At 49.6% G+C, this 12,805-nt stretch overlaps 1 protein-coding gene across 3 annotated transcripts in view; it reads right to left on the reverse strand.

The window, feature by feature from the left end:
• The window catches only part of Atp2b4 (ATPase plasma membrane Ca2+ transporting 4), a 90,890-nt gene that overhangs the window by 53,496 nt on the left and 24,589 nt on the right, over positions 1 to 12,805 (reverse strand). The gene's annotated exons all lie outside the window — the stretch shown is intronic.

Consider the following 12,805-nt stretch of genomic DNA (forward strand, 5'->3'; position numbering starts at 1 on the left):
CCTGGGAGCTGGCCTTGGGCCAGCTTTCAGATCAGAACTGAAGCCAGCCTGGGAATGAGCATCTCTCTCTCTCCCTTCGTCCTTTCTTCCTTCCCTCCCTCCCTTCCTTTCTGTTTTTCTTTTTTGGTTTGTTTTTTGCTTTTGTTTAAGAGATAAAGTTTCTCTGTGTGGCCCTGGCTGTCCTAGAACTCGCCCTGTAGGCCAGGCTGGCCTCGAACTCAAGAGATCTGCCTGCTTCTGTGTACCAAGTGCTGGGATTAAAGGTGTGCGCCCCCACTGCCCGGCAGGGAATAGACATCTCTAACAACCGGATGACGAAGCTGAAGCCATTGGTCGGAGTAGCAGTTGAGAGACCGGAAGGGGTGGGGGGGTTCTGATGCTTCCCGCCACCCACCCACCTAAAGGACACAAGGCTTTGGAAGCCTGAGGCAGGCTGGCAGGGGACGACGAGCCTGTGCCACCTCTCTGCTCTTTGGATGCTGGTATCCCTTTTCTTCATCTCAGAGCTTTTCAAGGGGAACTGCCTCTTTTAATAGTTTCCACAGGAGCCTGGGTTATTTCAGAGCCCGGGCTCAGGCAGAACAGACCCCAGGCACTCCTGCTTTCTATGGACCTCTACAGGAGAGGAGGGCTGGGTGAGACCAGGTGAGGACGAAGCAGCCCCCGAACCCCACCCCACCCCATCCACCAAGGGCCCTGCCTAAGGGTCAGGCCCACTGTCTCCAGGACCACCTCCCCAGGAGCCTGCCTCTCGGGCCAAGGGCCGCAGTGTGTGTGTGTGTGGGGGGGGGCAGCAGCTGCTGTTTCCCAGGCTGGCTGACAGGCTGTTATAAACACTCCTTTTAGGTTGCTATGGCGAAGAGAGTGTGTAGCCTGGCTACGGTGAAGCTATTTATGTGCCTGAAATGGCAGAGTGGTATGTTTTTTATTATTTTACTTTGAAAGTTTTCCTTTCCCAACCCCCTAGAATGGGCGTTAAAAAAGAAAGAAAGGAAGAAAGAAGGAAGGAAGGAAGGGAGGGAGGGAGGAAGGAGGAGAAAAAATAGGGGGAGGGGATCACAAAAAGAATAGAGTCGATAAACAAAACTTGTGCCTTGAGCTGGGGAGGGGAAACCCTAAGCGAGAGATGGGTAAGTGCCCAAGGAAGGGAATGCCTGGCTTCCAGCCACAAGTGTGCCCGACCTCAGCCGCAGCTCACCAGGGGGACGGGCACATTCCAGGGTCCTGCCACCTTTCTATAAACTTTTCCCACGGAGGAAGACAGAGCCCCTTCGTCTTTGTCCTCCAGTGACTTCGTCCCCCACTCTCCCATGTCCTGTCACCGAGGATGAAGACACTGAGGACGGACGGCCTCAAAGCCTCCACACCCTCCCCTGGGAAGCAGGACCATCTGTCCTGGAACCCGGCCACATGTGGCTGGAGGTTTTCAGAGAGCAACCTCTTCAGGTACCTCTGAGGGGACACACATTCCTCTACTTGTCACATCCAGGGAGTGTGTGTGTGTGTGTGTGTCCCTACACAACATGTCTAAGATATTAGTGAGGACTTCAGCCATACTACTGAGTATGGAAGTGCACAGGCTACAAGGGGATTAAAACAGCTTATTTTTTTAATGATAATATTTTTTTTTATTTAAATTTGAAACAAGCTTGTTTTACATGTCAGTCCTAATTCCCTCACCCTCCCCTCCTCCCCTGTCCCCACCCCAACCCCCATCCCATTCCCTTTCGACTCCCCAGGGAGGATGATGCCTTCCATGAGGAGTCTTCAAAGTCTGTCATATCATTTGGAACAGGGCCTAGGCCCTCCCCCATGTGTCTAGGCTGAGAGAGAATGGGCTCCTAAAGTTCATTCATGCACTAGGGATACTGATCCCAGTACCAGAGTTCCCATAGACTGCCCAGGCCTCCTAACTGACACCCACATTCAGGGGGTCTGGGTTGGTCCTGTGCTGGTTTCCCAGCTATCAGCCTGGGGTGCATGAGCTCCCCCTTGTTCAGGTCAGCAGTTTCTGTGGGTGTCTCCAGCCTGGTCTTGACCCCTTTTCTTATCACTCCTCCCTCTCTGCAACTGGATTCCAGGAGTCTGGCTGAGAAAACAGCTTAATTTCTGCTTAGACACTTGTGTCTCCCATCCACCTAGCATAGAGGGAGATTTTTGGCAGAGGCAGAGAGTGAACAGAAATCAGGCTCATTAGAATACCTTTCTAAGCACTATGGCTCTCTGCCTTGTCTAGTCTCCCACCCCAAAATAAAATAAATAATGAGAGGGCAAGATAAAGAGAGAGGAAGGAAGGAGGGAGGGAAGGAAGGAGGGAGGGAGGAGGGGGCCATGGATCAGAGGCATCTCAAGAGGAGGAAGAGAGAGGTCACTAGTTATTGGGTAAATGTGTGCACACACACACATGCACACATACACAGATCTATGATGAAAGCGTGTACTGACTTTGTCAAACATCCTGTAGTCACTTAATGGTAGAGATGAGAGTCACCTTCCAGAGGCCACTGGTTAGAATATAAAAGATACTACTGGTTGGAGAAACAGCTCAGGGGTAGATAGGCCCTGTGTTCAATTCTCAGTACCACAAAGAAAGAAACAAAGGAGAGAGAGAGAGACAGACAGACAGAGAGAGAGACACAGAGAGAGACACAGAGAGAGAGAGAGACTTATTTCAGGCCTTATCTGCTTTCTGACTGATACGCTCTTATTAGTAGGAAGAAATTTCCACTGCTGTTGGGGACATTAACAAGATCAAAACACATTGAGGGCAGGTGAAGGCTCGAACCCTAGACTGTTGTATCGCCACCATACTGAAAGATAACTGGCTGGAGTCCTTTGGGATGCCACCATGACTGGGAAAGGACACAGAAGACAAGCCCCATAGGGAGAAGAGCGGGCAGGAGGGGTTAGTGGAGCATGGCAATCCCCTGGAGGGAAGCCCCCTTCTGCCGCCCCTGGAGAGGTCAAAGTCTGACTGACAGCCCCTGTTAGCTGATAAAGTGGCATTGCAAAAAATCAGAACTTGGGACACATATCAGTCTTGGCAGCACCTTGAGGTCAAGAGAGCAGAACGGACAGAGTTTCTAAGCATGTCAAACCAACTGTCATCAGCTTCCCAATTCCTGGAGGGCAGGAGGGCGAGGGGGAGATGTAAAGTCGGGTATTGCTCTGGACAGCTGAGCCCAAGCCGCTTAGAAGGTAAGCAACTGTGACCGCCCACACTCCGGAAAACCAGTGTGCGTCTCCTGGGTCTGAGGCGGATGGACACTACTTAGGAACTTACAAAACGAAACAGATGCTGACATGGGCCTGTCTCAGAATCCCGGGGGTGGAAAGAGCTTCCAAAATCACAGACTACAAAGAACACCTGTGCTAAAAGGCTCTCAGCTCGGTGGTGATGGACACAGAGTTCACTGTCGACTGAGACAAAGGGCAGTCACAGCCGTTCACTGCTGACGGCCTCTCAGCTGTGTGTTTGTGTGTGTGTGTGCGTGTGTGTGTGCGTTTCTTCCAAGTGAGCCGAAAGGTTATGCTGCTTCTGGGTCCCAGGCGCAGCCTAGTGCTTGGCTCACGGTGTGACAGTTATTAGTAAGAGTGATCCTGTGAGGTATCACTTCCACGGTAAGGAAGAGTAGACAGGTCCTGGAGGAGGGTGGGGTACCGCATCTCCAGAGAGACAGTCCTCGTAGGCCCCAGCATCATGCCCACCGCAATGGCCCATGTCCTCTTCAACCGTCGCGACCTCGGCAGACTGAATGGGTTGGGATTTGGATGCAGGGGACATGTGGACCCTCAGCACAGGAGTCACCCACTCTCTGGTGAGAAGTGAAGGGGGTGTAACTCATTTGACACTAAGCTCCCACACCCACCACATCGGTATTCCCCGGAGCTCTGTGACACATCCAAGAAGAACCGGGAAGAACTGTGGGTAGGGGTAGGAGTTGAAGGAGGGAGGGAGGTGTCTTCCGGATTGTTTTATTTCAGAAGTACCAAGTTATCAGAAATCATGGGGCAGGCGGTATTCAGCATCACTCGAATTACACATCATTCCAAAGCCTGGACTCTACTGCTCCATAGCTAGGCACAGCAATACCCAACTGTCCATTTCGGTGTTTTCTCCTTGCTTTTGATACATCCACTAGGATATTCTAGCTGTGCAGAACTTAATTCTCCATACCTGATTAATCTCTGAGCCCAGTCACCCCCACGCCAGTCCACAACAGAGATACGCCGAGGCGCTGTAGGGAACCCATCTCTGGTACCAACACGGGGCTTTCTGCAGCACGGGAATCGCACAGGATGGGACTCTATGCCTACTCTGCACTCTCCCAAATCCATCAGAGCTGGCCTGGCCTGGTCAGCTATTTGTGGGGTCTCTCACGGCTTGAAGCAGAAGCAAGCCGTTGCCACTAACTAAGGGCTGATGAGTAAGGAACACTAACAGGGAAAGACAAAGAAGAGAGACTCATCTACGGATTAAAACCCAAAGTCAGAATGTTTGTGCTCTGCCAACCTCAAAATAGGGAGTGGGCCAATGGTGGCAGGGGCTGGAACCCGAAGGAAGGATGGATGACACACTCCAAGGTGACTTCTCTCAAGGATACGGAGGAAGCCCTGAGGATGCTTGGCTTTTGCTGTCCGACTGCATACTACAAGACAGCTTCGGCTGTCCCTACGGAACTTGGGCAAGGAGCAGATGGAGGGTCTCCCATCACTATGCAAGGATTCAGAGAGGAATGGGAGGAAGCGGAGTATTACCCTCTGGTAGCCAAGTTTCGAAAACTCCCATAGGTATCTCGCACGGTCTGTGGAACATTTGCTGGGGTTTGCTGGAGTGGGCTTTCCCCAGGCTTCTCCAGCTGTTTGGAGTTAGCAAGATCTTCATCACCAGGGAACAACCCTTTTAGGTGTCGGGAAAGCTTGTGCCTCCCTATCCCTGTGAGCCAGTCCCAAAGAGAAGCTGAGGATATCCCACCTCCCCTCTCCTCCCCCCTGCCCTCCCCAGTCAGCCTCAGAGGACTCTCCTGGGGGCGGGGGCAGGGGCGGGCAGACCCAGGGCAGTGCAGGCAGCCGGCTGGGAGAAACTTTGCCGTCTAAGGCTGTGGAATTCTCCCACTGGGTTCCTCCTTAATCATTGCAGCTCGGCTATATCCCTAACTTGGAGCTTTAAAAGGTAGTCCGGAGCAAGGAAGACAAACATGTCAGGGAGAAAAAGAGCTGGTATAAGCATCTCCAACACAGGCTCTGGGGTAACCAAGGCACTTCGGTAGGGGCAAGTCCCCCCTGGAGGGGGAAGCAAAAAAAAAAAAAAAAAAACCAAACAAACCAGGCATAGTCCACATGGCTGACAGAGATGGCTTCCAGACCCCCATTGAACACCTCCTGTACCCACATTCTTGACCCCACAGAGAATTTCACTCCCATTATAAACCTACCCAGTGAAAGGATGGCTAACAGCTGGCGGAGATTATTTGGTTAGTTTTTGGAAACTTTCTCCTTTCAGCAGATCTGAAAAATCAGAGGCTTTGTGGCCTTTGGGGACAAGAAATAAGTGCTAGAGCACTCAAAGGTCTGAAATACTAGCTTCTAAGATGGTACAAGTGGCCTCTGAGGCCAGGTTGCTATGGTTTCCAGGAGGACAAATAGAGATTTGGCCCGAAAGAGGGGTAGGAGGGGGAACTGCCTTTTTCTTCCTATGGGAATAATTTCAAGAGAGGAGAAGGTTACGGGACACAGAACAAAATGTGTGCAGCCTGGACAGTCCCAATTTTCCTCCGAGCAAAATGGAGAAGCCCCCCCCCCCCGGACAGGAGACCACTTCAGAAGGCCCAGAAGATGAGCACTCCTCACCGAAGCCTAGAGTCAGAGAGCATAGAGCTGAGCCGCCTGGGAGAGCCTGGACCTGGAGAAGACAAGTGAGACCAGCATCCCAACACTGTGCATGAAAGACACAATGCCCCCAACTTAAGGTCTTCCCATCCCATGTGGCATTAACACATGGTCTTCTCAAGTTCCCTGTATGCTTCACCTTTTGGCTCTTAATGCAAAAGAATAGGATGGGTGGATGCCAAGGGCCAGATTGCTACCATGTCCCCCCAGCAGGAGCTGTCAGCTGAATGCAGCCACCTGGCCAAGGAATTCCCTTTTAGGCCATGGGAAACTGCTATTTCTGATTTTCCCCCTTCAAACAAGAACAACAGAGCTCAGTCAACTTGCCTCCTTCTGGAGAGGTGACAGAAAGATGGAGTTGCTGAGAGTTCTGTCATCTCCTGAAACAGTGACTTGGGTACCACAGGACACAGGGGCTGTCCTCAGCTGATCACAGCCAAGAGTTAGAAAAATCACATTTCACCAGTGGCAAATGCACCAGGAAGTTCCTGGCCCTTTGTGGAAACACATCCCTGCTTTCCCAACCAATTACCATAGTGGTTCTCAACCTGTGGGCTGGACAGTATTTTCAAGGGGGTCACCCAAGACCTTCTGCACATCAGATGTTTATGTTACAATTCATAACAGCAGCAAATTTACAGTTAAGAAGTAGCAACGAAAACAACCGTGTGGTGAGGGGTCACCACAGCATGAGGGACTGTACTAAGGGATCACAGCGTCAGGGAGGCTGAGAAACCACTGAACTACAGCATCACCCAACGCCCAGAAACCAGCTTCGTAGAGAACTTTGGGGAAACTAATATAAACCTCACGGTTTTATACAGATTTCGAGTCAAGCATGGGGCCCAGGCATTGGAGAAACATGTTGCACAGTCTGGATGCAAATCAGGGCAGAGGCAGAGGACCCTGATGGAGCAGTCTGCATGCTGCTGAAGGTTGCACTGCCTGTCTTTACCTGTTTGCTCGCATGCTTCCAGCATCTCTGCGGCCACATTACTTATGGCAGTCAGGCTTCATGAAGGGAGCTCATTCACAGCCTGAGCCTCCTCTTCTGGGCTCTACCCTGAGCAAAGGGGGCCATTCTGCTCTTTAAACCTGGATACCACTTACAGTTGTGTAGGGTGTGCACCAAGTAAAGAGGGACACAAAACCTACGCTGAGCTTTTTTGTTGTGTTTTTGTTGTTGTTTTTTTTTTTTTTCAGATGAGCTTTATATTATTCATTTTTCTGAAATCTTCACAAAGAAGTCTAACAACTATTTTCAACTCTTGGCCTGGGTCATTCTCTGGACCCACCAGACCTTAAGCAATTAAGTGAAAACCAACAGAATCCAGTTTGACCCATGATATCCTGGAAGGAGCTCTTAAGATGCTAAAGCATCAGGGACATCAGCCTCTGAGCCCAAGACCTACAGGACTGCACAGGAGACCAGGACTGCCACTCCTAGCCATGCTAATTCCAGAGCTCAGGTTCATGACCGGCTTCCCCAATCTTCCTGAGTCTGTCTTGTCCTTTCCTGAACAATATGGAGCACAAAGGGATCCACATCCTGGAGGCAGAGGCAGGAGGGTCATGATTTTGAGGCCTGCCAGGGTTATACAGACCCAACCTCAATGTAAGACTGTTCACCATACAGACGTTGGAGTGTTTTAAAGGGTTGTTTCCTTTGGGTGTAAAGGCTCACACCATGGGATGAAGAAGGACTGAAGTAAGAAACTACCGGGTAACAGAAGTGGATGCCTGTCCTTCTGCCAGAGGCTCCTAGCTTCTCATACCTTTGTTCCCATGCCCCCCATCCTGGACCTGACCCTGGGCTCCACCCACATATCAGGAAGACACTGGGGATCCCTGTCTTCAGACTCCTCCCAAATCCCCGAACTCTTGCAACTGTCTGAGGAATCTGTTTGCCATTTGCTAAGTGGTGTCAGCAAGACTCGGCAGGAAAAGGTACTGAGCGATCACTTCCTGGGTTTTAAGGCACTCTGCCAGTTGGGCCTTTGTGACAATCTTTCAAGAAAGGGCAGATTTTAATTACACATGGGTCTCAATGGTGAAGTGACTCACTAATTAAGACCATACAACCAGCCACACACCCACAGGAAGAATCTAGAAGCAGCTGAGATATAGGAGATGCTCCATGGCCCTATCAAGAGAGTAGAGGGCACAGGCCCATAATCCCACCTCCTTAGAGACGGAGTCAGGAGAACATCCATTCTGTCTTAAAAGAGTGTCACAAATGCCAGTGTCAGCCAAGAACTCCATCTTACTTGGGTTGCAGAAGTGTGCCTGGGCGGAAAACCAGCTGGGGGTGGGACTGAACCCAGGGCCTTATACAACTGGCTGGTTTATCTTCAGCTCCGTTTCAAGCGCATCCCCGGTCAAACTCAGTGAGAGCCTATCTCAAGGTAAATAGAAAAGCAAGGCATGGTATTGCCGGTTAGCTCAGCGCTTGGGAGGTGGAAGCCGGAGGGTTCTGAGTGCCAGGCCATCCTGGGCTACATGAGATCCGATCTCAGACAAAGAGTGTCAGCGGTGTAGCTCAGTGGTAGAGCATTTGTCCAGCTCGTGTGAGGCTCTCCTTCCACGGCCAGTACCGGGGACACTGCCTTCCCACAAATATACCCACAGGAGAGAGTGGAGAGAGAGAAGGGGACAGGAGAGGGGCGATTTTAGATGGTATACTCGAGCCGGGGGATTCCTGTCCCGGAGAGCTCAGAGGATTAGTACATGTTTCTCTGACTTCCTCCCAGAGGCGGCTGTGAGGCATGCTGAGTGTATGTGTGATGTCGGTGTGTGTCACCGTCATCATTGGCGATGAGCACCTTAAGGGTATGGATTGTGAGCTATGCATCTTCTGGTGCACTGGGTATGGAAGGGAGTGTGTGTGTGGGGGGGGAGCAGGGGGGGGTAAAAGGGAGAGCCACAGAGGAAGAGAGTCGGGGAAAGGAAGTAAGAGCACTTTCTCTCTTAGGGAACTTCCACTCTGGAGAAGTCTGAATGAAGGGGTCAAGGCACGCCATCCCAGGAGAGCCTGTGGTTACAGTGCAGTGTGCACACAGGCATTCTGGAGGCAAGGAGGCCAGTGTGGAGCCCTGATATCATAAAGGCAGACAAGGGGAAGACGAAGGGAGAAAATAAAAACCCCAGCTGTCTTTTTTTTTTTTTTTTAAGGAGAGAATAGGTTGCAGTGGCGTTCCCAGACTCTAGAAACAGGACCCCCGGGCTGCCGGCATGCATGTTCCCTAGGACAGGCAGGCTAGAGCAAGGTTAGGGTCCCAGGCAACCATTTCTCTCTAAGTAGCCCTCCGGGCCTATGGGATATCGTGCACTTTGTTGAAAAGAGGTATCTGGAGTCAGGTGTAGTGGAGTTCACCTTTAATCCCAGTACTTGGGAGACAAAGATGCACCTCTATGAGTTCAAGGCCAGTCTGATCTATAGGGTGAGTTCCAGGACAGCCATAGCTATATAAGAGAACCTCCCTGTCTAGAAAAGAAAAAAGAAAAGAAAAAAGCAAGAAAGGAAGGAAGGAAGGAAGGAAAGAGGTTTCTGGCAGGTGACACTTAGGTTTTGCACCTACCCTCACTATCTGCAAGAGCAGGCCCCTGGTTTCCTGCTTCTGAATTACTGCAGATTGTGCTTGTCCAGAGCCCCGTTGCCGAGGAACGGGTAAGCACAATGCACTGCACGCTAGCACAATAGAACTGTTATTCTGTTATTCAAGGAAGGAAACTCTGGCACACTAGAATACAGAGTCTCGAAACCATGATACTAAGTAAGGCAGGCCCAAAAGGACAAGAACTGCGGGTCTGATTCTCATGAGGGACCTAGAATAGAGGCAGGAAGGACAGTGTTGATCACCAAGGGTTGGGGCGAGGGAGAAGGTGCGGCCATCCTTCCATAGGAACAGCTGGGCGGATGAAAATTTCTGGGGATGGAAGGTGGTTAACAGCTGCCCAATAGTGTGGCTGTACTTAATGCCAGGGAAAAGGGTAAGTTTCATGCTTTACATATTTACACACACACACACACACACACACACACACACACACACTACAAGAGCAGCAGCACCATTGAGGGCATGTTGTGTTTATGGGTATTGCAGAACTCGGTTCAGGGCTTGAGCCCACCATAGTCATAGAGGTAAAAGGCCAGAGCTACAAACGACAGTCACCACAGACAGTGACCTCTGACATGCTCAGGCCTGGGAGCCGGTGTGCTTGGCAAAGCGTGCAGAGGTAACCTGGTTGAGGCTGGGTGAATGGGGGTGGGGTGGGGCGACAGAAAGGGCTGTCTAAATACTAGGAGGGTGGGAGGCAGTGATGCTGGGTAAGGGGGTGACCAATCACCTTCTTAGGGGTAGGAGGAAAGGTGAGGTTTCATCTACTCTCTCTCACTTCCAAAGTCACACCTCAGAGTACACAGACCTGACTAGAGGCTTTCCTGCCCTGCGGCAGTCTCTGGGTGGGGTTTTAAAGCCCCTCCATTATCTCACTGTAACAGCCTTAGGGGGAGAGGGTACTATACTTCAAAGCTATTAAGGAGAAACCTGTTAGAAGCTTTACTAAGGACACACAGAAAGGAGCAGACCCAGAATCCACGTCTGAGGTTGACAAAAAGCCACGCCCCCCCCACTCTTGCCTTTGAGATATTTTCTAGGCATGGAGACTATTTCCCAGGTAGCAGTCCCTTCACAGTGCTGTGAAATGGTCAGGGACATGGGCCCAGAGCCAGCAGCACTACCTGATCACACATGAACACATGCACACACCCACCCAGTAGGTAAGTTGGTATTATTGTTTGGTGGTGCTGGGCATCAAACCCAGGGCCTCAAGCCTGCTGAAGGTGGGCTTTACTCTTGGAGTACTGTGCTATCCTCAGCCCTGTGGCTGACTCAGTAGCCCATTTCACTTGCTGGGTCTGGAGCCAGTGGGCAGCTACTTCAGTCTGGAGGTGAGGAAAACTATATAGCATGTGGTAGAAGGAAAGGAATTTTTGTTGAATTCTAATGACCTGGATTAGAATCCACGCTCTGATTTTGGATAAGTCTCCCACCAACATCCACCAGTCAGTGATGATGGAAGGTGAGAGGTGACGGCACGTGCCGAGCACTTTGCTTATGATCACCAAGTTCCTCAGCAGAGAGGCACATTTTTTTCTCACCCCACAGACTTCTTTGCTTTTGGTTTTGTTTTTTGAGGGGGTTTTTGAGGCAAGGTTTCTCTGTATTGCTTTGGAACCTGTCCTGGAACGCCCTCTGTATAATAGGCTGGCCTCGAACTCACAGAGATCCAACTGCCTCTGCCTCCCCAGTGCTGGGGCTTCCCTACTGACCTCTGATTATGTTCTTTTTTAGAGTTCCTGTTTGCAAACTTTTAGGCAGGAACATGAATATATATGTATATATATACATACGTGTATATATATATACATACATATATATACACGTATGTATATATATATATATATATTCATGTTCACTTAATTCCTTCTAAAGTCAGTATGAGTTCAAAGCCTTGGTTTCAGTATAGTAACAGACGATGATATTGTGTTTAACGCCTATTGTACTATTATACATTAAATGACATTTTGCATATCAGTGATTGTGATTAAAGGGACTAACACAGTGACTACCCCAGAAATGGTTATAGTTGCTTCTTTTCTTTTGGATCAGAGCCTTAGCTTTTTTTTTTTTTTTTTTTTAAATGTGTGTGAGTGTTTTGCCTGCGTGTGTGTGTTTGTGTGCCACCTAAGTGCACTGCCCGTGGAGGACAGAAGTTGATCCTCTGGAACTGGAGCTACAGATGACTGCAAGCTACAGTGTGAGGACCAGGAACTGGACCCGAGTCTTCTACAAGAGACGCAAGTGCTCTTAGTTGCTGAGCCATCTCTCTCCAGCTTCAAGGTTAACTGCCATGAAAACACTTACAAAATTTTCATTTCTATTTGTAGGGGAGGGGCATGCATGTGGTATGGCATGTCGTGATGTCGTGTGGAGGTTGGAGGGTAACTCCCGGAAGTCAGCTCTCTTCTGCCTTCATTGGGTCCTCGGGACCAAACTCTGATTGTCAGGTTTGCTGGGAAAGTGCTTACCTGCTGAGCAGTCTCTCCAGCCCTCACCTAAAAGCCTTAACCTGAAACTGATAGCATCTTCAAACTCTTCCTGAATTACACGAGGATCTCCGAGCACTTGGCCGCCAGTGACTCACCTTCCTGTTTATACAGCACTGCTATTAGGACTGTAATTACAACTTCATTTTTCACCCTGATACCCTAGACATTGTCATCTTTATCAATTACAATCATCTTTTTAACCCCAACACACTAGACACTATTTTTATTGTCTCTACTAGCAATATATACATTTAGCACTGTGCTTGCCATTTCTTCAGTTTATCATTTCTTCTGGAATTTTATATCTTTTCCTTAAGGCATTTTTCTTCTTGAACTAAGTCCTGTAGAAGTTCCTTCGGTGTTTGTATTTGGGGGGGGGGGGGAGTCTCATCGGTAGGGACCTGTTTTCGCTTGTCTCCAAAGGGCTTCGCCCTACCTACGTTCACGAAAAGATTTTTACTGATGGCTTAACTCTGAGTTAGCCATTATTTTCACTGTCTTCTAATTTTTAAGAAAGCAGTTGTCAGCGGGGTGTGGTGGCACCACCTTTGATCCCAGCACTCCAGACAAGCATATCCCTGTGAGTTAGAGGTCAGCCTGGTCTACATAGTGAGCTCTAGGACAGCCAGGGATAGAAAGACTGCTGCCTCAAAAAACAAAAGCAAAACAAAATTAAGAAAGAAAATAGCAGTCACTATTGTCCTTCTCAAAGCATTCTTTGCTTGTTTGAACTTACTTGGGACCTTGTTTTTTTTTTTTTTTTTTTTTTAAGTTTCAATTATGCTGTGTTAATGGACAAATTTA

The sequence above is a fragment of the Phodopus roborovskii genome, unplaced genomic scaffold, assembly GCF_943737965.1.
Source record: "Phodopus roborovskii unplaced genomic scaffold, PHOROB, whole genome shotgun sequence".
In the NCBI taxonomy this organism is placed as follows: Eukaryota; Metazoa; Chordata; class Mammalia; order Rodentia; family Cricetidae; genus Phodopus; species Phodopus roborovskii.